The sequence below is a fragment of the Dipodomys merriami genome, unplaced genomic scaffold (assembly GCF_024711535.1).
Source record: "Dipodomys merriami isolate MVZ:Mamm:240054 unplaced genomic scaffold, mDipMer1.0.p SCAF_2, whole genome shotgun sequence".
Classification (NCBI taxonomy): Eukaryota; Metazoa; Chordata; class Mammalia; order Rodentia; family Heteromyidae; genus Dipodomys; species Dipodomys merriami.
Window position 1 is genome coordinate 3,896,920 of NW_027203381.1, and position 26,736 is coordinate 3,923,655.

Here is a 26,736-nt window from a genome sequence, read left to right on the forward strand (position 1 = left end):
AATGAGCAGCCTTGAGGAGGAGGTAATGTCGTCCTCTGGGGGCTCCATCCCCTGTCTCTGTGTTCATTGTTTCTTTGGGACTTCAATGCATGCCCCCCCCCACGACACCTTGCACATCTGGCTTTCCATGTGAGGAATAAAATGGTCTCTGGTGTCTGACCTGTGAGTCGCCAGCTATCTGCTGGCAGTCATTAAATGTTAACAGGACAACTTACTAGCTTATAGGAAGAGCAAAACCCTGGACTCTGACGCCTCGTTTAAATTTATAGCAGGGAACCGTCAGCCACCATGAAGCATCTGTTTCTGCCATGCCCGGATGAATAAGGACCTCGGCTTCCGCATCATCGATGCTGCATTTCATCTTTTTAATTCTTCCCTGCATGAGGAATTACCGATACTATCAAAGGAAGCCAGAATATGTCATCCCAAATTATGCCTCTTTGATATGGAAACTGTTTTGTGCTGAAGGCAATTAAGAGGCAGGAAATGCAGGAAAAGCTCTCCTTCCCCTCCCGTTTTCTGCCTTAAGGCAGGTTTTAAATTCTTCTTTGCTGGAAGTGATTCCAGACATAAATAAGAGAAGAATCTGTAAGCAAGTCCGGCTCCATTGATTTTCTCCCATGTGTCTACTACCCCGCCATTTCTACCTCAGAATCCTAAAACTGCTCCTCCTCATCCTGGCATCTTTCTACAAATGCATCTTCGCTAAAGATGATATCGATGACCAGAATTCCATTTGTCACTTGGCCTCTAATGCCCAGGATAACTTGAAATGACCTCTGGATGGCAGTGTCCTATGAGACCGGGTACGTAACTGAGAACATTCTAGGCCTTCACCTCTAAGGTACTAGTCATCTACGTTTTGCTGCAAGAATTTTTGCAAAGGTAGTAGAGTTCCCTTTAGCCTAAGCAATTGAAAAGAAATCTCAGAGTCCTTCTTCAAAGCAACTCAAATGTTTTCCAATCAGTACTTTTTGGATCTACTAACTGGTATATATCCAAAGCCCTAATTATGAATCCTGGTTTTCTATTCAAGTCTAATGTCAGTCTCTTTCTTTTCAGCTCCCTAATAATCTAAGCTGATATATAATCAGGTATTGGTATTCCTGCTCTGCCCAAATGTACAGCCATCCAACTTGACAGGATATCATTGATCACCTTTGGCATCACCAGAAATCCCTAATGTTTGGAATGCATTGACACTATATCTATTGTTAGCACTCCATGCTTGCTTTGTTCTATCTGGAATTCCACCAGCCTCGTTTATCTTAGAAAGCCTAGTGGTAGAGAAACTACTTCTACTAAGAGCATTGAACTAAAAGGAAAAGCAGTACCAAGATTCTCAGAACTCTTGAGTCTTCATCCCCAGTGGAAGAGAAGGTTTTCTGGGCCCTTCTTGTGGAACAGAGTCAGAGTATATTCTACGCCAGTGGTTCACACCTGTCATCCCAGCTCTAGAGGAGGCTTAGGTAGAAGGATCGTAGACTGAGGCTGATCCTAGGTAAAAAAAAAAAAGTGTGAGGCCATATCTGACAAATAACTACAAAGCAGAAAAGATCTGCAGGCAAAAGTGATGCCTTGCCTACCTAGAAATCATGAACTCCAATACTGACAAAAAGATATTTTTTTTTAAAAGGGAAGTTTTAATGCAGCCTCTATGGTAAACAGGCCACGAGAATAACATGAACTCACCTACATTTTATAGTCTCCCCATCAGCATGGTAGTCACAGTGGCTAGCTGCCTTTTGACTACGTCTTAGATTGAGAATTCCTTCACATAAGCTAATTCATGTTATAATATTCATTCCAGTGTTTTCTCTTCATGCAAAAATCCTTTGCACCTCTAATTAACTAAAGAATACTTAAAATCATCCCAAGTGGTAACATGCTAAGAACTAAACCATTTGTTGGAAAAGTTTAATCACGTGTTGTGTTTCTTAAGGTGATACTTCAAGTGATGTCTGTGGCCATAACCAGAAGACATACATTTCCTGGGTTTGTACATATGCCTGACTTCTACAAGATGAAGAACTCAGACTTACATAGAACACCCTGGGCAAGAAAAATACGTGCCGAATTCTGCAGGCAGATGCCAGTTGTCAAAGGTTAAGCATTGCCAGCCATGTGTGTTCTGTCCCAGGAGTTCTGATCCTACCTGGTCTTAGAGGCTACTGTTTCAATGGCACAAGGCTGAGTTGATTAATGAAAGGAAGTGATATACAAGAGTACATTGTGGTCAGCTACTAAGATGTCAGAAACATACCCAAGGATCAGTAGAACACTTTGTCCTTCGGATAAAAGAAGATCAGAGGTAGACTCTCGTGGGAGGCTACAAAGTCACTCAAAGGAACTGGGGAACTTTAAAGAGACACATTGAGCTTGGCCCAAACATTCTATGACTAATCATAAAGAGTATAAGAATTAGTATAAATAAGTATTCTACAGAAGATTCTTATCTCTTGGACCATGGACTTCTGAATCTTCAATCCAGTAATATACTTGGGGATTTCATGTAAGCTCACAATGGTGCTTCAATCTCAGTAGTTTTCCATCAGTGCTAAGAGTGGACATTTACTCCCCATTACTCCAATCAGTTTTGATTAGTTTTACATTTAGTCTCACAAAAATATAAATTTAATTATGTTTAATTAATTTTATAATTACAAAAAATTCAAGCTTCTTATACTTTTTACTGGGTCTTTGCTATCATTTTAATCTATTATTATTATTATTTTTAAGTAGTTGTGCAAAGGAGTCATTTAATAAAGCCCTTTATAAATACAAAGCATCCTGTTCAGTGTAACCCCTTTCAACATTTCACCCATCTCTCCCCATCCACCAAAACTCCCTCAAATAGTATAATTCCTTAGAAATGCAAAGCCAAAGTTCAAAAAATAAACACCAGGAAGTAGGCACTTCCTGGAGTGGGGTAGGGTCCAGATGAATGAAGAGAAGAAAGATGAAGTCTATACCATCCTATCCTTCACCTAAAATAAACATTAAAAATATCCCCTGAATTGTGTGAAAACTCACTCCATTTTGATTTTAGATGACTGTTTCAAGTTAGCCAACTCCAGTATGAGTTTATCAGTTAAGACATCAGTTATTAAAAATCCAGGATGGAAATTGTGAAACAGAAACTTTAAAAAAAATACCAATGAGACAATGAATCACTGAAGCCCAAAGCTACACTACAGCAAAGAAAATATTGGCTATGGGAAGGTTTATGACATCTAGCTCACATAACACAATAGTCATATGTTAGACTCTATTATATTTTTGTACTCAATAACATTCAGAATTATTGGTTCTTATCTTTATCTATCCCCTGGTACTAAGATCAGAGTTAGACTTGAATGAGTAATTAACCAATTTTTTACTATATCTCTCGTGATTATTGATGCAAAGACCTTAAATAAAATATTAAGAAATGCAGTGTTAATACAGATAGATGGTTTTTAACCAATGCAGACTGAGTCCAAGTGCAGTAACTGAGGGCTGAGGGGCATGCAGAGAGGAGAGAGGCCCCCAGGGCTCTGGGGGGACACTGGTGGAGCTGTGATTTCACATGGTCTGGGAGAGACTGGGGAGGCAGAGTTTCTTTCATATAACCCCAGTTGAAAAAAAGAATTATTGCAAAGACATTAGGCCAAGTTACCTAGCTACCTCCAGTATCCTGGCTTTCTTAACAAGCAAACCCAAAATCTTCTCTGTTTAAACTAGTAAAACAAAATTTAGGGCTGGAAACTACCAACTAATCCTTAACTAGGTAAGAGCTTGCCCTTGGATGATCAATTAAGGGTACTGTTCTGCTTTAGCTAGTCAACTATTTCTTTTGACTTAAGTGTTACAAATCTGTGTGTGTCTCTCTCTGTCTCCTGTCTCTCTGCCCATCCCCACCCCCCCACACAGAAAAATGGTTCGAGGATTAGATTGGGATAGCAAGTGGGTTCAGTTGCAATTTTACAAGTAAGCAGAGAAAGATTCCGCAGCAAAGTGTCAAACAGAAGTCATTAGCTGGGCTGGGAAGGTAGCTCAGTGGTAGAGCGCTTGCCTTGCATGCCTGAGGCCCTGGGTTCGATTCCTCAGCACCAAATAAGCAAAAAGAAAAAAGCCGGAAGTGGTGCTGTGGCTCAAGTGGTAGAGCGCTAGCCTTGAGCTGAAGAGCTGAGGGACAGCGCCCAGGCCCAGAGTTCAGGCCCCATGACCGGACCCCCCCAAAAAAGTCATTAGCAGACATATTTAAAACCAGGAGACAAGATATGACTTACTGAGAGATGAATCTAGTCTTAAAATATCCAAGAAAAGGTGTCCTACACTTACCATAGGAGGTTTCTGTTCCTTGAAGCCAAGGTTGAATTAGTGAGAAACTTCCCTGTACCACTAGGTTTCCCAGCCTGGAGAATATAATGCGGCTCATCTTTGCCTGTCTCCTTTTAGGATATACCTTGATTGGGTCTATGCCCCTTTTAACCAACACTCCAAAAGAACGTTAATGTAAAACTTGGCATCAAACCCAGTACTGTATATTTTTTTATTTTCAGTCCCCTCCAAAATTCTTTATATCTCTGGGGCACAAGTGGAATTCAAATGGCGCATTTAGCTCGGCTTCTAAAAGGAGGATCGGTTTAATTTAAATTTAATCTTCTTTCAAATAATCAAGGCAAGAATGACAATGAATCTCTCATTACAAATAAATTGTATCCTAAATAATGAAGTGCATACTAGTGTCTGCTTTCAGTCTGTAAAAAATAAATTTAAAGCAAGGAGGATGTCTGCCATAGTTTTAGCAACCTTCTGTGCTGCCTGACTAAAGGACTATCTCTTGAGACAGTCTGTCAAAGAGATGAAAGAGAGGGTACTTTAGAAATTGTTGCCTGCAGAAGTTGAAGGCTTCTGCTGTATTTTTCTAGTACTTTGTAGAATCCGAGAACTTTTGTGTCAATCCATATGGCTCTTCCCTTCATGTAAAATTTTTATCTCTACTTTGTTTATCTTGAAACAAAGTAATACTTCTTGCTTTGGTGCAACTCTTAATGACTTTTTCCCTTGAATGCTTAAACATAGATGGTGAAGATAACAAACACAATCTAACAAACAAACTACACTGTTCTCGCCTAATAGACGTATTTTTAAACTTTCAACTTGAAAATGTTGACTGTTATTTTGACTCTGTAAAAAAAAATCTGCTGAATTTCAGGTCAGGATTCAGTCTGTAAGTTCTGTTGACTTCTTACCATAAATAGGGGATGCTAGAGAGCTATAAAGACTCCTCAGAAGGCAAAACAGAACAGAGATGCTGCCCTAGATAAGCATAAAATCTAATACTCATGAAGCTGTTAGATAACATCCAAGTACCAAAGTTGTATAACAGTGACAGGGTGTAGGCGGGCCGTGCAGACCGGAAAATTCATGGAAAGCTTGTCAGAGAAGAAAGATCTGGTACGAGTGTACTCAGAGGTTATTAGAATAATAACATTGCTCTGATTACCTTTAGCATTCCATTAAACAAACATTTATAGACGACAATACAAAAATATTTCCAAAGTCATGGAGGGTATAAGCTTCATAAACGTAAATAAGACATAATTTCTGTCCTGAGAGGATGGGTGAGCTTCTCAATGCAGGAACATTCTGTATATAGAAAGAATAAGAACAAATAAACAAAGGAAGAGTCGCAATGTGTCGTGTGATTCATGTGCTTAGTCTCTGGCTTCCTAATTGGAACCTTTTTTCCCTTATAGAAATTCTCTCTTTAAAATTTAGCCCAGAGGTACTGTTGAATAGCAAATCGTATTCGATTTTATTGTTAGGTCAACAGGAAGAGCCATCTTTTAAGTGTATTTAAGTGACTAGAAATTTTTTTAATCTTGACCAAATGACCATGCATGTGTATAAAGGACTACCATCCTATCCCTGTCCTGTGTGCATCCTATAACATCATCGTGATTATACATAAAAGCCATTATTGACACACATCCATGGGACAGAAATATATAAATGTACTTATATAAATGATACATCAGGCGGTTAACCAGACAAGGCACCAAGCAGAGAGAATCGCAAAATATTCCAAAGGTTAAAGTAGATCTGTTATCCCCACTCCAAGAGTTCATCTAAAACCTCCGACCTGTATTGGACATGCAGCAAAATCCACAGCAAATCCCACCATGTGTCATAGGATTTCCGTGTGCTGGTGTGACCATGTGAGCACACATCCCAGTCAGCATCTGCGGTGCTTTCAGATGATGGGGCTTTGTCCTACCTAACACGCCCAAGTCTAGAGCTATTGGATAGGAGCGAGATTCACTTAATGAAACATGTCTGGAATTATTTGTCTGGTCATTAGCTCAGTGCTAAGACCCACCTCCAATCAAAAAGCCGAGACACTAAATAATCTATATCCCCATGGCTTTCATGTATAACTATATAAACAACAAGGCTAGCAGAAGCTAACCACGCCATTACCAGTGAACAGGTAGACTGGAAATAAACAAGTAAGTGGCCATGGATGTTGGGAGTTGGATTTCTCATGGATAATGTGAGATTTTACCAGCAAGTTGTGTGGGAGGCTAGAATATTCCATCCATCAGCAGAATTGAAGCTGTTATTACGCACTCATATTTAGTGTAGTAGAGATACAGCTGGTTTCCTAGAAGATACTTTAGATGTATATGTACACACTATGTATTTACATTAGTTATTGTACACATTGTCACTATATACACACAGATATCACACACTATAGTTGTACTGAATAGCTTATCACACACTATGGTTCTATATACATTAATTATCACACAGTCACTGTGTATACACAGGTTGTCTCACACACACACACACACACACACACACACACACACACATGATTGGATTACATGGGTTATCGCACACACCATGGTTCTATGTACATGTATGCTAAAATTTTCCAAAAACCTTGACTAAACTAAAAGGAAGATATACTAATAGAAGTTTATATGCTTCTATAGTCAACTAAGGGGAAATAAAAACATTTGCTTAAATAAAACATAACATCAGAACACCAAAGTAAACATCTAACACTAGGTGTATTTTTTTTCTACTTTTTAAAAAAAATCATCTCTTGATTCTGAATTAGAAGAATTCTGTCATTTTTTTCCTCTTTAGTTTAAGATCAATCTGATCTTCGGATAAAGTGATTTTTTTTTCTGTTTCAGTTTTTTTTATTTTAATTTTTTGTGTGTGTGCCATTGAGAATTGAACTCAGGGCCTTTTGTCTACTAAGCAGATGCTCTATGAACTCCATCCTCCTAGCCCAGATCTTGTCTATTCTTAGTTATTAGTTGAAAATATCTCTAAGTGCAGAAAAATCAAAAACAAAACAACAAAAATAAACAACCTTTGCAAAAGCAAATTTACAATTCAGATGATTAAGTTAAATACTAGAAAACATTTTAAGGTCTCCTAAATAACTAGTCTAGGTAATATGAAATAAGAATACGAGAAAAAAATGTTTTCAAATTGTGACTCTCAGATCTCAGCCTTCTGAGAAGCTGAGATTGCAGAGGTGAGTTCCTGCACTCATCTTGAATATTAACTTTATGTTTAACATAACAACAAGAAAACCTTAAGAAAAGAAATGTATCTTCTTCACTTACATTAACATAACTTTCCTAAGAGTTTCTCAGTGGGTTTCTGTACACTGTTATTTTATATTCAATGAATGACAAATAAGATTTAAAAGTTTCAGGTTAGCAAATCAATCATTAACTTTCTTAATACATTTCCTAAGATTTTGTCTGATGAGCAGGTTCTATTATATTTAGCTCCTAATATGAAAAGGAATTGTCTAATTGGAGAGAGTTTATAATGCTTGTTTCAAAGCTGGAAATCAAACTGTAATTGAATCATTCTTTCTCAGATGGATAAGTTGTTTTTTGGAACAGTTAACAAAAGATAGTTAATTAGCAAAGATTGAGATAGAAAGGGTGCTATTTACACATAAATAGCTCTTCCAAAACTGGAAATCAGGGAAAATGGAGAGATGATTGAGAAGAATTGAACAAGACCCTGCCCCACTCAGCACACGAGTTGTAATTTAAAGAAAGAGTAAAAGCGAGAGAAGGCTATTAGCTGATCTAGCTGGAGCAGGTGCTAGAGCACACAGGTAAACGTACCTGTCCTTGAAAGCTGGAGCCTGGAGGCAGACACGCGAGTCCTGTGTGCGATCGGCACCCAGAGCTCACAAACCTGGCAAGAGCACCGTTGGCTGATGGGCAAATGGTTTCAGCCAACACAGCGTAGTCAAGGGAAATTCAGTCCTCATCTGTCCCTCAGAAGCAGGCTTGTCCCTGGGAAGAAAGCAGACTCTTGCGAAGAGAAAACCCTGTCCTGGCTTGTCTGGCCGGGGCCAGGGGCAGTCTGTGTGGCCAGCACTCCGCCTGCTTGTCTGGCTGCAGAAACACAGCACCTGGAGCCTCGTGGAGCCCTGCAGTCTCTCCAACAGACTGCTATGGTGTCGGGGGCTTTGGCCAAGCCGGCACACACTTCTGCACAACAGCAGAACTGCAAATTCGGCTGCGACAGAGAGCAGCCTTGAGGCTTCTCTAGGAACGAGGAGGACAGTGCAAAGCCTGGAGAAACCTGGGCCCTCAGCGTCTTAGCTTGCTTCTCACAGACAGAGGAGAGCCATGCTTTGAATCACGCTGCAGGCCGAGGAGCTCACTCACTGCGGTCGGAACCATGGGTTCGGTAGGAATCCCCATGCCATTTCTTCCCCAGCAAGGGCATCCATTGCACATGGAAGGTGTAGCTCAGACCTTCCATGGCTCCCCTGCTGGCTTTGTTCTTACCCCTCCTCCCCTGCATGGGGAATCGGGGCTGCGAAGTTGGAGCTTTACCAGGTAGCCACGCCTGCCCTGGCTGTAAGATAAGAAGGGTCCAGCACTCTAGGATGACCCTCTCAAAGTTCATCAAGAGTTTTTCACCAACCATGAAATACGTCTTATCAGCGATGCCCAAGAGAAAAAAAAATCTTACATAGATTTCCATCAGAGAAACGTGTAAAGGCTTTGTGTCTGGAGGTCCTTCTTGATGCCCACACAGTACTGACCCACCCAAGTACCCATGAGGACAAAAATGATTCGGAATAATGTGTCTGAGAGAATATTTTGAGTTAGTACTTCTCAAAATGTACACATTTAGAAATAGTAAACAAGGACTGAATGTTATTTTGTGGTTACAATGTATGGGGAGTAAGGCTTAGCACAGAAATGTTTTCTTAAAAATAGACTCATGTGGCTATGGATTACTGCACGGGGTAGGAGGGGTCTATAAAACAATAGGCAAGCACTGTTTGGTTTATGTTTATATTTTAAAATCCTGATATTGGTTGATACTGTAAGATATCTTCCCTACCAAGACCCCTTGCTACTGAAGAGAGTTTATCTTAGAATTACAGCGTTTACCTTGAGTGATTATATAACATTTCCCCTCCCTAGAAGTTGCTGTCTGCTTTCTTTGCTCTTCCCCTTTCTCATAAAACAACCAAGGAAGAGGGGGAAAGAATGAATCAAAATGCAGGCAGAAAAGAAAAGCAAAGAGCAGCAGTGATGGTAATTATATCAAGAACATCATTAACCCTGGAATAATTGAAAAGACTCTTAAGTCATAACCCTAAGACTCCCCCAAACTACAAACTAAACAAAGTCACTTTAGCCATTTTGAAGCAATTTATTGACTACCCATTAGGGGGAAATACATTTCCTAAATGTAAGAAAAGATAGAGATTAAGATAACAGTGCTACTGTTTTTGTTTTGTTGTTCCTTCACCTTAACTTAAAAAAAAAAAAAACTTCTCAGTCATAGCTATTTGAATGTTTTTTAAATTTTCTTCAATAAATACCAGTGAAATCAGATATGTGGATACTGTTTATTTTCTGCCATCTCCAGGAGCAATGTTAATTCTCTGTAGCAGCAAAGTTGGCCAGTTTAGAATTATAACTGCATTTTAAATGTATGTTTACTTTATTCTTCACAGAATTCAAAATGGAGCAATGGCTTTAATCATCGAGACCCTTTCAATGGATGTAAACTGTGGCTTAAGCGTTCACATCGGTGCCCTGATACACAGCTCCTTAAGAGGTTAGCAGTGCTAACTGGCCTTTATGTATTTGGATAAAAATACTGTGTGTCCTTTCCTGCTGGCATCATACTTTGGTTAACAGACATTCCCGACCTCCTGTGGCCAGGTATGCAGAGACTTTGTAATACAGCTGAAGGAGTTTTTAACCCTCGGTTAATGGAGAACGGATTGTAAGAGAATAAGGCCAGGTTCAAAACCTACTGCTAAGGCTCAACCAGATTTCATTTTCAATCACTCACTATTGAAGCAGTCATCTCAGCCATGCCATCCAAACTGCCTGAGGATTATTGGCAATCCCCATGTAAGGCCTTACAAAGCCTTCTCCCTCTAACTGTGGTAATGCAATATTAGTTTTTAAAACAATCCAGAATAATCCACATTTACTTATCATTAGGTTCTACATGTCTCCTTCGGCAATGACATTATGAATAATCATGAAACAAATGATAACTGGGCAGGGTCACCTAAGATGCTTCTTTCCATAGACCTGGCATCTAAATCTATTTGTTATGGTTACTCTAAATGAAAACTTAACTGTCGTCAGTTTATTTTGTTTATTGTTATTCTGCTGGAATAAAATGAAGAGTTCAGTTTTTGTCAAATCTACATAATATAAATGAATAAAACAGTATTTTGTCAAGTAGGCCAAGTATCAAAATGGGATCATAGGAACCCCTAGTACTGCTGGTAGTTTGGTTATGATGCTCATCTCAGGTTTGTTGTTGTTGTTGTTCTGGCTACTGAAACAAAATAACATGGCACTGCAGTAGTAGACTTTTACTTTCTTATAGTGCTGGAAGTTGCTGAGTTTGCAGGGTGGCTGCATGTTTGGGTACCGGTTTACCTCTCTATTCGATAACATAACTCATAAACAACAATAATGAATGAATTCAATTTTCATCTCAGGAACTCCCTTTGCTGGCATCCATGTAGTATTATTTGTTAGTAATGTTAATAGTTTAAATCGGAACATAAATCTCAATGCCACACAGAGAAAACTAAAGGCATTCAAAAAGGTGTCCCATGACTGAGGGGAGTTACTTCTAGTAGTGAAGCCATTTGCATTCATACTCCTGCCTTTCCCTTTGCCACCTCCTTAGATAACCTTGACGCGAAGACTTCCTTGTCGGAAGACTTCCTCTTAGGGACCAGATGTGAATGTCTCCTGCCTGTCTAATGCTCCATCTCCCTCCTAGATAAGCCCAAGACACCACACCAAAATAACTGACTTCTTCCAACATCAATGTTGTGTTCTGTATTATCCAGCAGAGAAGTCCTAATGAGCAGACCAGACAGAATATCAGTGTAAAATAACAAAATCACAGTTTAAAGATCTTACAGTATACACACACACACACTGTTTAAACATTATCCTGTACAATTAGAACCTGTAGTTAAGGTCAACAAGATAAAAGTATTTTATTAATAACTGTTCTTGTGGCTATAGAACAAAACTAAATTGAGACTGTAATCCAGATCATATATTATCCAGCTTAAAATAGACCAACACAAGGAGAGACACTGGTATAAAGTAAAGGGTAGCTGCACAACACAATTTCTCAAGCATTTGAGCATTTCCAAGGCCTCAGTCTCCAGTAAATTTAATTAGCCATCTCCTTCCTGGGTTCCTGAGCTCACACTGAGGACAGACATTCATTGTCTGGAAACCCACGATGGCTTTTCTTTTCTTTCTAAAGAATGCTTCTTCCACTTGGGATTTAAAAAACAACAAAGTAATTTTTTGTAATAGCAACTGAAAGTTTATAAAACATACACTTTTTCTTTCAAGACTAATCACTAATTAACAATTGGGACTAGTTAGTTTATTAATAGCAGAGAAGATCTTAATTTAAAAGCAATGCTTGTGTTCTACAACTAAGAGCCAAAAAACAAGGGTATGCTTGCACTCAAGATCAGCTCCGAAAGAGCCAGATGCAAAACAATTATTTTGGCTTACTGTAAATTTATACATTGATCTTTGTAAAGTTCTATTTATCCTCTTGTCACTATATTTGATTTTGGTTTCAGTACCCTGTGTATTGTATATATGTTTATCAAATTAGGGAAAGGAAGGGGAACAACAAAATGGTGAGACAAAGGACAAAGTGGGAACAATATGTTGGGAATGAACTTTACAACTGGGGGGAGGGATTGGAGGGGAAACTAGGAGAAAAATAAGGGAGTGACATGTTTGATAAGAAATGTACTCACTACCTTATATATGTAACTCCAACCCCTCTGTACATCACCTTGACAATAAAATAAAATTAAAAATAAATAAATAAAACAAACTTTTGTTGCTTGTTGGAAAAAAAAAGAAAAGGACACTGTTGACCGACATGTATAGAAAACTCATCTCTCAGAACAGTGTTTTTCTAACGAAGAGTCCATAGAGAGAGTATAGGGACAATTAAGAGCTTAGTACACCAGCAAAATCACTGTTTGATTTTTGACAAAACAATACGTTTAAATTTCAACACCTAATTAACACCCATGATCAATGGTGTTTTAATACATTTGTGCAGCATTCTGTGCATGCTAATAGTTTATTAGATATGCTTGATCAATATTAAAGCCATCGCTTGTAATCTATTTCAGCTAATGGTACTGAGTATGTTTCATTTCTTTACTACTCTATATCTACTACTTTGTGTAATTTGATAGATTTCCCCATCTGTCTTTCACAAGCACCACATCAAAGAATCTTAATTAACCTAGAGTGAAGCTGCACATTATGAAATGAAGAAGGTAAATTTAAACTGTCTGTACTTTCACCCCTAAAGTCAATACTCAGGAGTCAAATGAAGCAGAGTCCCCGGGGAGGTGGGACCTGCAACTTAAGGAGAATTTTTCTTTTGGGGTGAGGGTGCGCTAGAGGATAAAGTTCATTGAGAAGCAGGCAGCATACTGAAACTGGGGCCCACAGGTCCCAAAGGAACTTTTCTATATATCAAGTCCTGTGAAACCTTTCCTAATGGATCTGGACGCGCCCATGGATGAGTGAGGAGAAGCCACTGGCATGGTTGGGTCTCCACAAAGAGAGAAGCCCGGGGAGCAGAGCTTGCATCCTCTTCAGCAAGAGTGGGTCCTGGGGGGCTGTACATCTCTGCAGTGCTTTGGAACCCTAAGGCGGCTAATAAATGCTTAGTTTGCCTTTTCATCCCTCAGCCCGAGCCTGCTGAACACGAAAGCACACGGATGCCTGGAGACGTAAGCTGTGGGAATTACGGTTATGGTTTTATTGATGGTGCATTCGCCAAACTCATGAGCAAAACACGACTCTTGGGTGCCTTGGGAGAGAAAGGCAGGGCTCCGTCCTGCTGAATGAGATTCGGAGCCTTCGGTGCCTCCTAAATGACTCTGGTGGCAGGAAGCCCTCCCTCTGCGTCCTACCATGTAAGGACACGCCTTTTCCCATTCAGTTGTGCAGCCAAGGCCCCACGCAGAAGAGAGGAGTCCACGCGAGGCACCTACCCACCTGGTGCCCCAACCTTGGACTCTCCAGGCTCCAGAACTACATAAAAAAATAAAAAGGAGGTATTCTTTATTTATCTGTCAGTAGTGTTCTAGTAGAGTAGCACAAATGGACCAACCCAATGATCATGCACCCTGGATTCCAAAACCAGTGTCACTTTGAGACAGTCTCCACCAGCAAGAGCAAAGCCCTAGCTAGGCTAAGGCAGGCCAGCTACATCCCCTCAACCGGGAGCCCAGACACACACCTGAAATCAAGCTGGGGTGGAGAACGAGGAACAAATCACTAGAGCAGCAAAAGTTAAAAGTAACCTTTCCAAGGGAGTACATGTGTGCATTCCTTCCACCACACTTCTTTGTCTTAGATGAGTACTACTGGTCCAGTAATTATTCAACCAGAAAGGAACGCTCAAAGTCACAAGAAGCAGACACCCAGATCACGTCACTTGGCTCTGTCTTTATATTAGGATAGTAACATGAAAACACCAACGCTGTAAAATAATGAAAGGTTGCTAAGCTTCCCTTATCTACGGAAAGCTTAAGTTGAATCCACTTAGCCTGCCAGGTCTAAAGCAATTCCCAGAGTCCTCAGCTCTGACTGTGGCAGGTCAAAGGGTGGCTCTTTTTCTCCAATGATTTTTGTCTGATTTGTGCTACATTAGTAATAAAGCTTGCTTGCTTCTGTACCTTGTGAATCTTATCTGTGGATCTCTTTCAGTCCATCAGGCATTGAATGTGAGGATGTCAGGGTGGTCGAGAAGAGAGGGGTAACTGAGCACTTGGAGATCCAGCTCTCTTGTAGGACAAACCTTACCCTTCTTAAGTGCCCTTACCCTTCCTAAGTGACATCAGTTTGCTGAAAGGAGCTGGAAGCATGCTATCTTTTCCAAAATTTCGGGTTTTAGTGAAACTGTAACACGGAGTTGAATAAATAGTTTTTTGACATTTTCACAGGTCTTTTCAACCTACAAAGGCCTTATCAGAGCCTGGGTTCCAGGTACTCTAACAAGCATGTAGGGTAGTAATGAATTCCTAATGGAAATATGGCAGCCTACCTCAAGGCCAGCATGAGTATCTGAATGGTTCCTTGAATTACGCTTATCTGTTGATTTGGCAAATATAAATTATAAAGCAATATGCTCCCCTTTAATTTATAAATCTATTGCCTGACCTGAATTTTCAGCCAAGATCATATTAAAAAGAGCCAGAGTGAATCCCATAGGAATCCAGACATAGGCTTCTCCACCCGCCTCCTCCCTGCATAACAGCAACCCAATTTCCCCCTGGTAATTAGGACTTGTCATCCAGGCACTGGGGCGACCTCTTTCTCTGTTATTGGGTCACGCATATGAAGAGCTCAAAGTGGCCAGGGAGCAGTTTCAACTTTCAATTCAGCAGAGCCATGACTGTTCTCTGATTAAAGAAAGAAAGAAAGAAAATCTTAGGAGCCAGAGAACCTTAAAGCTACCGAGTCCAGACTTTATAAAACAGGGAACAAACAATTCTCTCTTTAGTTAGTAATGAGAAGACAATTACCACCTGTTATCACCCCCCATCAGAACATTATGACTGGGGGGGAGGGGTGGAAGGTGGGGTGGGAAATGAACTTCTATCAGTTCTTGAGTATATACCATCTTCGCAGCAGTTCACGTGCATCAGTTGCTTAGGAGTTCAAGCAGATGTTTAAAATTGAGTCATCTTCTATCAAGTGAGACACTGTCAGAGTGACTGAGGACTCTTTTGGAAGTAATATTTGCAGGAGACCACGGCAACAGCTATGACCTTCAGTTCACACACCAGCAGTGTTAACAGAAGTCCTGAAGATTTGACAGACAGCTCTCCATGAAGATTACATCTTTATCCCAACAAAGATATAGGTAGAACTCACTCTTTCTAGAAAAGGAGGTATTTATTATCATTGATGCATAATAATTAGCCCAACATTGAGAAGATTAAATGACAAATATTGATTATCCTATAATTTCAGTGTGCCATACACATAGATGATTCTCACTGGAGCTTTTCACAAAGCCAACAGGGTTAGGGCTCAAACAAGGCACAGGAGGGAAAGGATACACGTTTCCAAGATCTTCAACAATGCTTTTTCCTGGCCCTGGGAGACCTATACCAAGATCAACTCAAATAAGACCTCATGGTCTCCAAAATATCCTGTCGCTACTCCCACATGCAGATCGCTTTGAATTATGATGGTTTAAATTATGAGTTTTCACTTTTATGGTAGCACAAAAACATTAGGCATTCAATTCACAAAACACTTGTGTTGAGGAATTTGCTATGAAAACATGCTTCAAGATCTGTATCCCTCATCCACTGCTATGCATCAAATGATACCAAGACCTAACCAGGCCTTGACCCTAAACAGAAGTTATGAGGTGACTTGTAATACAGGGTCTCTCATTTTACGAGTGAAGTGTTAATTGAGGCTGCATCCATGTCTAGTTAATGCTTATATTTGTTTGTAAAGACTTGGATTCTAGATATTATGGGAGATTCACTTCCATATCATGTGGTCAATGCATGTAGTTATTCACAATGTAGCAGATTCCACAATTCCTACCCCAGGGTGTGTGGGGGGGAGTGTGAAGAAGAAATGAGAGAGACAGAGAGAGAAATGTATCTCATTTTTATGCATAAAATGCACATTTTTACCTAGTATATCTGTCAGACAGAAGCAATTCGATATGCTACATCCAGCCCACTCTTAGATTATACCAGGTTAGGATTCTGAAACCAGATCATTAGTAGTCATTTTTGGAGGATGCCAGTAGCACAGGAATCAGAATAATGAACCTGTCATCTGCCTGACTCTCTCCCAGGTAGGTACAGTGTAAGCTTCTTCTTTGGCAGGTGGAGAATTCAGAAGTAGAGGTTCCCAGGGTCAGCTTTGATACAGAGAGATTAGACAGGGTTAGGCATCCTGTTTGCATGACCGTTGTATGCAAGGGTCCCTTACAAAAACACCCGAGTGACCCAAGAAAGAAGATAATTGGTAATTATCCATCTAATAAATGAGATTTGTTTTGGTTTGGATCAATATCCTCTGAGAGGCTTTTGCTTTTGATGGGATGTCAGGGTTTATATATATTTTTTTCCTTCAAAAATATTTTAACTTCCATGTCTGGTTCCTTGTAATTTTTGGTCTTGCTACTAAACAGTAACTAGTGGGTGTGTCTAGATGCTTGGAAATGCACACCTCAGGCCTTTTTCTTCACAAAGTGGACCAGACTAGCATCCAATGAAATGCCATCATTTGCAGGAGAAGAGGAAATTCTCTCACAAGAATGTCTGTGTAAGATGTGTTATTCCCTGGCTTCCCAACAAAACTGTTTGGACTTGAAGCTTGTGTTTGCAAAGTAGATACTCCTTACCAATGAGTCAGTCCTTTCGGTGCTGGCTAGTTTTAAGGCAGGGTCTTGCTTTACTTATAGTCAGGAATGTGCCGGGGCTACAATGTGCCAAGGTCAGGTTTCCCTTAGAACTCATCATACTCACCGCTCTCGGTTGAGGAGCTATCTTGTGAACTTCTGCCCCACCTCTCTTCAAATGGTGATCCCCACCAATCTTAGCCTATCAAATAGCTGGGCCAGCTTATTTTCATTATTAATGACCAATGTCATTCCAAAGTAATCAGGATACTTCTTCACATTATTATGTGTGGAATCCAAGTGTTTCATCCAGTTCTGAAGCTATTCCATGGAGGTACACCCTTCTGCTTTAGAAGCAAACTGCTTCTATTCCTCTTCCTCTTCTTCCTCTTCCTCTTCCTCTTCCTCTTCCTCTTCCTCTTCCTCTTCCTCTTCCTCTTCCTCTTCTTCTTCCTCTTCCTCTTCTTCTTCTTCTTCCTCTTCTTCTTCTTCTTCTTCTTCTTCTTCTTCTTCTTCTTCTTCTTCTTCTTCTTCTTCTTCTTCTTCTTCCTCCTCCTCCTCCTCCTCCTCCTCCTCCTCCTCTTCTTCTTCTTCTTCTTCCTATTCAAACAACGGAAGAAAGCATTTGCTTGACCAAGAGCTGAATACCAGATGCCAGAGGCTATGTTGATAAGCTAGAATACAGATGGAACATCCAGAAAACCAGCAACAATGAATAACACCATCTGATTAAGTTTGCAATAATCTTTTGTCCTTCTCCCATGTCCATCTGGCTTTTGTTGAGAAAATGCCTCTGTATGCGTGGATGTGTATGGATGTGCAGTGGATGTGTATGTAGGAGCTCATGGGTTTTCTTCTGATGATTCAGTTTACTTTTTATGAAAATCAGCCCCAGTATAAGTAAAAGGAAAAGTTTAAAAAGCAGTAAAATAAAAATAGAAATTTAAAAATATTTCCTTAAGTAGATTAATAAGTCAATATACTATTGCAGTTCTGAGCAAGAAGTCAGGTTTATCAGTGAAAATGTGCAAAGGGGTGGCTAGGGTCAGGAAGCACTATATTCATAAAGCACTTTGTTTAATGGCAACTCCTTTGAACAAAGGCAATACAAATATTTTTTAAATAAATCAATTTTTAGTATTAGGAGAAAGAAATTAATTAAGTTACATGTCCACAAACAGAAGAAAAAATATTGATATTTCATGTTTATATATAATTATAAAATTGCCTACACATCATATATAAAACATAGATACACGATGCCATCTAAATGGGAGGATGACATCAAGGGGACTGAGGTTTGATGCCAGTCGCGCAAAGAGTTGGTAAGACCCTATCTCAACAAATAAGGCTGAGTATGAGACTAAGCTGGCCATGGTAAAAAAAAAAAAAAAAAAAAAAAAAAAAGGAGTATCTATCTGAAAATAAACTACAGCTTTAGTGTGGCCTTGTTTGTAGTCAATTGGATAAATGCCCAGGAGTGGAATTGCTGGGTCAGAGGGAAGCTCCAGGTTTAGTCTACTGAGGAAGGTCTGTACTGCTTTCCAGAGTGGTTGAATCAGTTTACATTCCGACCAACAGTGGATTCGAGTTTCCTTTTGGCCACATCCCCTCCAGCATCTGTTATTGTTAGTTTTCTTCATAATGACCATTCTAATTGGGTTGAGGAACAATCTCAATATTTTTGATTTGCATTATTTTTGGTTGGTTGTGGGCCTTGAACTCTGGGCCTGGGTGCTGGCCCTGAGCTCTTCAGCTCAACATGAGCACTCTACCACTTGAGCCACAGCACCACTTCAAGTTTTCTGGTGGTTAACTGGAGATAAGAGTCTCGTGGACTTTCCTGCTGAGCTGGCGTTGGACCACAATCCTCAGATCTTAGCCTCCTGAGTAGCTAGGATTACAGGCATGAGCCAGGCCTGGCTTTGATTTGCATTTCTTTATGGCCAGAGATATTGAACATTTCTTTATGTGTCTATTGTCCATTTTTACTTCTTCTGAGAAGTCTCTCTTTAAGTCTTTAGCCCATTTATTAATTGGGTTGTTCTTTTGCTGAGGATTTATTTGTGAGGAATTTAATTTTTTGAGCTCTAAGTATATTTTAGATATGAGGCCTTTGTCTGCTGCATAGCTGATAAAAATCTTCTCTTATTTTTTTATTTTCTGTTTATTAGCTATGTTTTTGCCATGCAGAAACTCTTCAGTTTGATGTAATCCTATTTATACAATCTTTCTTTGATTTGTTGTGATTCTGGATCTTTACTTAAGAAGATTTGATCTATGCAAAGGAGCCCTACTCCTTCTTGCAATTTTTTTCATGGTATCTGGCTTTAGATTGAGGTCTTTGATCCATTTTGAATTGATTCTGGTACAGGATGATATATATATATAGATATATATATAGATATATATATCAATAGATAAATAGATAATATAGAGTCATAAATATATACATATATATGTATTATATGTGTGTATCTATCTATCTATCTATCTATCTATCTATCTATCTATCTATCTATTTATCTGGATCTAGCTTCAGTTATCTGCATGTGGATATCCAGTTTTTCAAACACCATTTTTGAAGAGGTTATCTAAAGCTACCAGCCCAACTATGTTTAAGTGCAGCATTGTTCACCCTAATCAAGATATGGAATCAACCCAGATGTCCCTCAGTGGACAAAATGGATCAAGAAAATATGGTATGTATATATATATATATATATATATATATATACATACATACATACATACATACAATGGAATTCTACCCATCCATCAAAAAGAATGATATTGCACCATTTGGAAGGAAATGGAAAGACTTAGGAAAAAAATGTATTACACAAAGTAAACCAGACACAGAGAAACATAGGTTACATAGTTTCCCTCATCTGTGATAACTAGAATGTGCCTACAAATCTACAAGTAAACACATTGGATGACAAAAGAAAAAAAATACACTAGGACATGATAAATTATACAGATCTCTAGGCATTCACAAACAGTGAAACTGAAGGAGGACATTGTTAAGAGAGGATCACACAGGCTCAATAACTATGTGCATCTGATCATATAAAATAATTTTTTATCAAAATTAACTCCAGGAAATGGAAACAAGACTTTTTTCTTTGTTGCTGTTTTTGTTTTCTTCTTTCTTTTTCTTGTTTGTTCATTTATCAGTCTTTGGGGAATAAGAGGGACACAGAAATGGTAGGACAATGGGTGAACAAATGCAGCCAGTGGTACTCACTAGACACTATGTTGAATTGAACTACACAACTTCTGGATGGGAACAGAAGGTTAGAACTAGGAGATAGGGGCTGGGAAGATGGCTCAGTGGTAGAGTGCTTGCCTTGTATGCATAAGGCCCTAGGTTCAATTCCTCAGCACCACATAAGCAGAAAAAGCCAGAAGTGGTTCTGTGGCTCAAATAGTAGAGAACTAGCTTTGAGCTGAAGAGCTAAGGGACTGTGCCCACACCCAGAATTCAGGCTCCATAACTGACAAAAAAAATCAAACTAGGAGATAACAGGCAATGGGGTGACATTGTTCAAAAAGAAATGTACTATTTACCTGAGTTAGGTAACTGTTGTCCCTCTGTACATTATCTTTGCAATAACAATAAATAAATTTAAAAAATAACTGGGACATAACTGAAGGTGTAAATTTCCTCTGTAGCAAGTTTGAGGCCCAGAGTTACCATTTAAAGATCAGTCATCACACTACAAGTTATAGATGTGCCAATTAATGCTTTTACTTGTTTATAAAATGAAAAATAATTACCAAATATTGCAATGGAGATAAAAAGAAAGTACATTGACTTCATATGAAATAGTATCCATTGGTAAAAATAGACAACATGTGTTCTGAAAGCTGTTCACAAACGTATCACTTATTCATAAAACTAAGTGCAAAGGGATTAATACTATTAAACCTTCTTTGGAGCTATGAAAATGACTGGTGGTTGCATACTTATGTAACAAGACTATTTTTGAAAAAATATATTCTTGAGCCCGGTGGCAGTGGCTCACATCTGTAATACTAGCTACTCTGGAGGCTAAGATCTGAGGATCGTGGTTCAAAGCCAGCCATGCAGGAAAGTCCATGAGACTTTTTTTTCATTTTTTTATTGTGAAAATACTGTACAGAGGGGTTACAATTACATGGGGAAGATAATGAGTACATTTCTTATCAAGCATTGTAGGCTCCTCCTTTGTTTCCCCTTCCCATCCCTTCCCTTCCTCCCCCTTCCCGCCCTCCACCAAATCTCCCCCCCCACCCCACACCAAAGTTGTATAGTTCATTTTCGACATAACGACTTGTACATCTCATTGTTGCAATGGGTCCACCTGTATCCCTATTTAAACGATTTGTTTTTCTCCTTCCCCTCCACAAATTATACCAACATCAAATACAGTGAAAGCAGGGGTTGTACCATGGGGGAGGGACATACAAAGCAACAAAGAAATCATCTTATAAATGTATCAGAAACAATCACATGAAAGAAAAAAAAAACATTTGAATACATACCTTAGGGTTCATTTCCCTAATATCAACTTATCTGACCTTTTCTGCTTGACTCAGACATATACTAGATATTGCAAATAAGGGAAACCATGGGACCTATGTTTCTTTGGGCCTGGCTTACTTCACTTAATGTATTTTTTTCCAAGCCTTTCCATTTCCTAACAAATGGGGCAATGTCATTCTTTCTGATGGAGGCATAGAATTCCCTTGTGTATATATACCACATTTTCTTGATCCATTCATCTGCTGAGGAGCATCTGGGTTGGTTCCATATCTTAGCTATAGTAAATAATGCTGCATAAACATAGTTGTGCTGGTAGCTTTAGTGTGGTCTTGTTTGTGAACATTTGGGTAAATGCCCAAAAGTGGGATTGCTGGGTCATAGGGGAGCTCTATGTGGAGTCTTTTGAGGAACCTCCATACTACTTTCCAAAGTGGTTGAACAAGTTTACACTCCTACCAACAATGCAGTAAGGTTCCCTTCTGTCCACATCCCCTCCAGCATCTGTCGTTATTAGAGTTCTTGATTTTAGCCATTCTAACTGGAGTGTGGTGGTATCTCAATAAACTAAACCATGAGACTCTTATCTCCAATTAACCACCAGAAAACCTGAAGTGGTGTTGTGGCTCAAGTGACAGAGCACTAGCTTTGAGCTGAAGAGCTGAGGGGTAGCTCCCAGGCCCAGAGGTCAAGACCCATGACCAACCACCAAAAAAAAAAATACACACACACACACACACACACACACACACACACACACACACACACACACACACACACACACACGGAAACAGTAGATACTGACTGAGTCCAACTCTAAACTGCATCTTCAGTCCAAACAAGGATTTTTACCTTCAGCATTCACACAGATGGTTTCATGGCCATGTCAATGCTAAAAATGACAATAATGCATATTATTTGAAAGCATTTTAGATCACTAGAATATAACACATGAACATTCAGGTGCATATGCACTTTTTCTGCATGTAATTAAATGGTTTATGCCAAATTTAAAATGCAACACTAAGATAATAGAAATTACAGGTTTCCTAGAATTACACAGTACCATTTTTCAGGGGTTTGTTTTGTGTCATGAAATTATATTCACATAAAGAGCATTACAAGAGCACTTGACGACAGGTACCATTTCTCAGTTGGATGGAGTCGAAAGAAATATTTTCAGATGAGCAAGGATCACACCTGTTTTTGTTGGCAGAAACACTGGTAATAATCTAGCAGCGTCTGGCATCAAGTAAGATTCCAGTAAATGTTCATTGATGCAAAACACAACACAAATAGACAAACACACAAAAAGAAGTGCAGAAATACATAAATCCCACTCTTACAGTTAAGTCTAATGATGGTCCATTTATATTTATAGAGCACTTCGTAGTGCTCACAGCTTTGAGTATACATTTGATGTGAAATAGTCATAATGTTCCATGTGGACAATTTGCATTACACAACAGAAACCAATAGGCACCCAGAGAAAAAAGTTATGTCCTCAGGTGGGCAGCTAAAGGCTAACCTGAGACTTGCACACAGGATGCATTCTTAATCGAGGATCAAAATCAGTCTCCTGAGTTTGAATCTGAATAGAAGCCATCAACTACCTGAGACGACAACTTCAGTGACTGAGTGGGTACAGAAGAGTCAGTGCATAGTACCAAGGCAAATTTGTCTTTTGTTCAGGTTTGTGAGTATATGTGATTATCACGATCTATTACAAAGAATGCATGATTTATTACAAAGAATACATAAATACACAGAGATTTATATCTTGTATATTTTAAAATCTTATTATAATGCATATAGATAATGAACATGTAGAATTTAGGATAACTCGAAAATCAATTTTAAAACACTGGCATTTACCCAGGCTCTGAGAGCTCATGCCTATCATTCTAGGTACTCACGAGCCTGAGATTTTAGGATTGAGGTTCAAGCCAGCTTGAGGCAGAACATTCCATAGGACTTTATCTCTAATTAACCAGTAAAACTCTGAATTGAGGGGGGGATCCAATTGTAGAGAACCAGGAGTAATAGATCAGTCATGAGTAGAAAAGGAAAAACATCAAGTGAAAACAAAAGTTCATGAGTTCAAGCCCCATACCACTGTCTTCTTCCATAATTACCAGGAACAAAGTAGTCCTGCTTTTATGGAAAGACAAGGCAAAACACGCATGTATGTATGCATGTGTCATGAGTGCATGCATGTATGTATGCAGATGATAGATAAATAAGTACATAGATGAGAAGCATAAGATGTGTGTATCCATATGTGGAATGGTTTCATGAGGGAAAAGATAAAACCGGATATAGGAATGCTAGGTTGAAGATAGACAGCAATCCTTATTTAATTGAAGGTGACAAGGGAAGTCCTTGTGCATAAGGGGATACTTAAGCAGAAAACTGTAGAAAGTAAACTACTCTGGATACTTGTTTAAAAAATGTCTGAAGTGGAGGCATGGTTGGTATAAAGTCTCTGAAGTCAGGCACCAGCGGCTCATACCTGTCATCCTAGCTACTCAGGAGGCTGAGATCTGAGGATCATGGTTCAAAGCCAGCCCAGGCAGGAAAGTCTGTGAGACTCTGATCTCCAAAAAATTACTCAGAAAAATCTGGAAGTGGTTCTGTGGCTCAACTGGTAGAGGCCTACCTTTGAACACCAAGAGGCTCAGGGACAGCACCCAGCCCCTGAGTTCAAGCCCTAGGACTGACAAAATAAATTAATAATAATAATAATAGAGCTCATTGGGCCTGAGCAGCAGAGCAATTGGCGAGAAGAAAGGAGGACCTGTTGCTGGAACAAAGCTAGAGCACAGGACAAAAATGGACGTTTTATATGGAGAAGGACACACGTAACTGCTTTGGGACACCTTCCATTTCAAGGCTGTGGAAGGCAGGAGAACAAGAGAAGAACCCAAGGAATCAGTGTGGACAGTGACAGCTGTACCAGATTGGCAATCAAGGACAGCATGCTAAACCCAACCAAATTTAGACCACAGATAGTTCTAAATCTCAACATCCACCTGCTCAGATGATCCTGAAACCTCCATCTACAAGAGAACATTTAAATCTTAAATATGCATTCTCTAAATTATTTCTTGTTCCTGCTTTGAAGTGGGATGAAAATTTTGCTCATACTGAGAGAAAATATAGTGACATATGGTGCTGATACTGAGAGAGAATCTAGTGTTGAACATGTGGTGCTGATAAGGTAGTAAGGGAGAAGTAGAAAAGCATGGGATGGATATCTTCCAGGCATTTAAAAGAATTAATAAAAGAGAGTATTTAGAATTTATTGGACTTTATATCATAAAATATAATGTTTGTGATCCCATAAAGCCAACCAAATGAACATTAAGTATATGTCACAAATCAAACCATTTTTATTCAAAGGTTATATTTAAATATAAAATGCACTGACTTGTATTTATCATTTCTTTATTATGTATAAACTTTAACTAAGCTGAAATTACTTGCTAAAATTCAGTCATGCTTTTAAACCAGTCATAATTAGGAAGCTCTCCATTCATTATATCTTTATTTATAATTGCTATCTTAGTTATTCTAAAGACTGGACTTTGCTAATTAGCTCTTTTTGAATACACTGATCTTCTCTGATTTCCTGCTTCCTTTTCATCCCTCAGCTTGGTGTAGCCTTGCTTTTATTTGTATTGACCTTTGACGCTTCAATTTTCTGTTTGCTTTTTAAATCCTAGCTAATTAGAGGATTTCAAATTCTTCACGATAAAGAAGTTCTTGCATAGAGCATGTAATTAGAATATCTGATGACAGGAATTGGGATTTTCACACCTCAGGGTTGAAAGATCATGCCTCTGCATAGCATTTTCCCCTAGGATGTTTTGCATTTGAGCAATTAACCTCCTGCTCATGACATGGTCCACCATTCATCTCCTAACATCCCTTAGCTGGATTATTTCAAAGTCTTCTCTTTTATCGCCTTTTATCAGATGGAATGAACCCTTAGGTCAAAGTAAAAAGGCCCAGAGAGAGAGTCTTATCATCTTGTACGAACGATCATAGTCCCTTTTATTAGAAATGTATCCCTGAAAGCTTCCAAATTGCCTTTTGCTCTACATAAAATTGCTACACTGTTTCATTATAATACCACACAGTTGTTTCTTCAGCAAATTAATAGTACTTTATGCACATATAGGCACCTACTGCATGCACACCATGTGCACAGCACACACATACACTCACTCACACACACAAGTAAAGAGGTTACAGACATTGGCTAAGAATTAAGGTCTGAGTAGACAATGAAGTAGAATAGAAAAGGATATCCAGAAAACATCTTGCCATAAAATCCCATAAGTCTTTTCATTCTCCAATGCTTATCTACTTAGAAAGCATCCACCTGACAGGCACGTGTTCACCTGATAGTATGTGTTCTAGATGCAGGCTGGTGTGCAATGAAGTCATCCTCTATAGTGAACATAAGCTGGCCACTGTGCCACTTGCCTGTGGTCCCAGCTTCTCAGGAAGCTGGGGAGGAATGTCACCTGTACTTGGCATTTTGAGTCCATTGGCCATGTCAAAGAAAGAGCAACAACAAAAATCAAAGACAGCAACTTTAGAGAACAGATCCATCCATGGGATTTCAGAAGTGGTGGGACATGAGTACTTAGGGAGCAGAGAAGGAAACTAGGAGATCCTTCAGAGAAGAGAAAACGTTTGCCCTGAGACTTGCTGGGTAATTAAAAGATCACCATGGGCAGACAGCATGGTGGAGGTGAGGAGGGTGGAGAGGAAGGAGACAGGACAGCACGAGAGGGATTTTCAAGATGGAAATAAAACATCAGGAAAGAGAAGGTGCAGAATCCAGCCTTGCTCTGTTTGATCAGACTCTAGTGTAAGGTCAAGCAGAGATAAATTTGGAGCCATCAGTACATAATGAAGCAAAACTATATATGGTCTCTTTCCTAAGGCAGGATGAACTTGCAAAGCCTCGGCACAAATGCCAAAAACCTTACATCAAAGCTACCCTACATTTGGCTGAGTTGGGGGATGGCATGCTGTTCTTCCATCTACTGATAGGCTCAATCAGTCACCACCAATGACACAAGGACCTGCCTCTCATGGATGGGTGACAACTTGATGAAGTAAAATGGTACAAATTAGCCACACAGAAACATACCAAGAACTATGAATAAATATGAACTAGTAGTGTTTTATAGATACCTTGACATCATCAA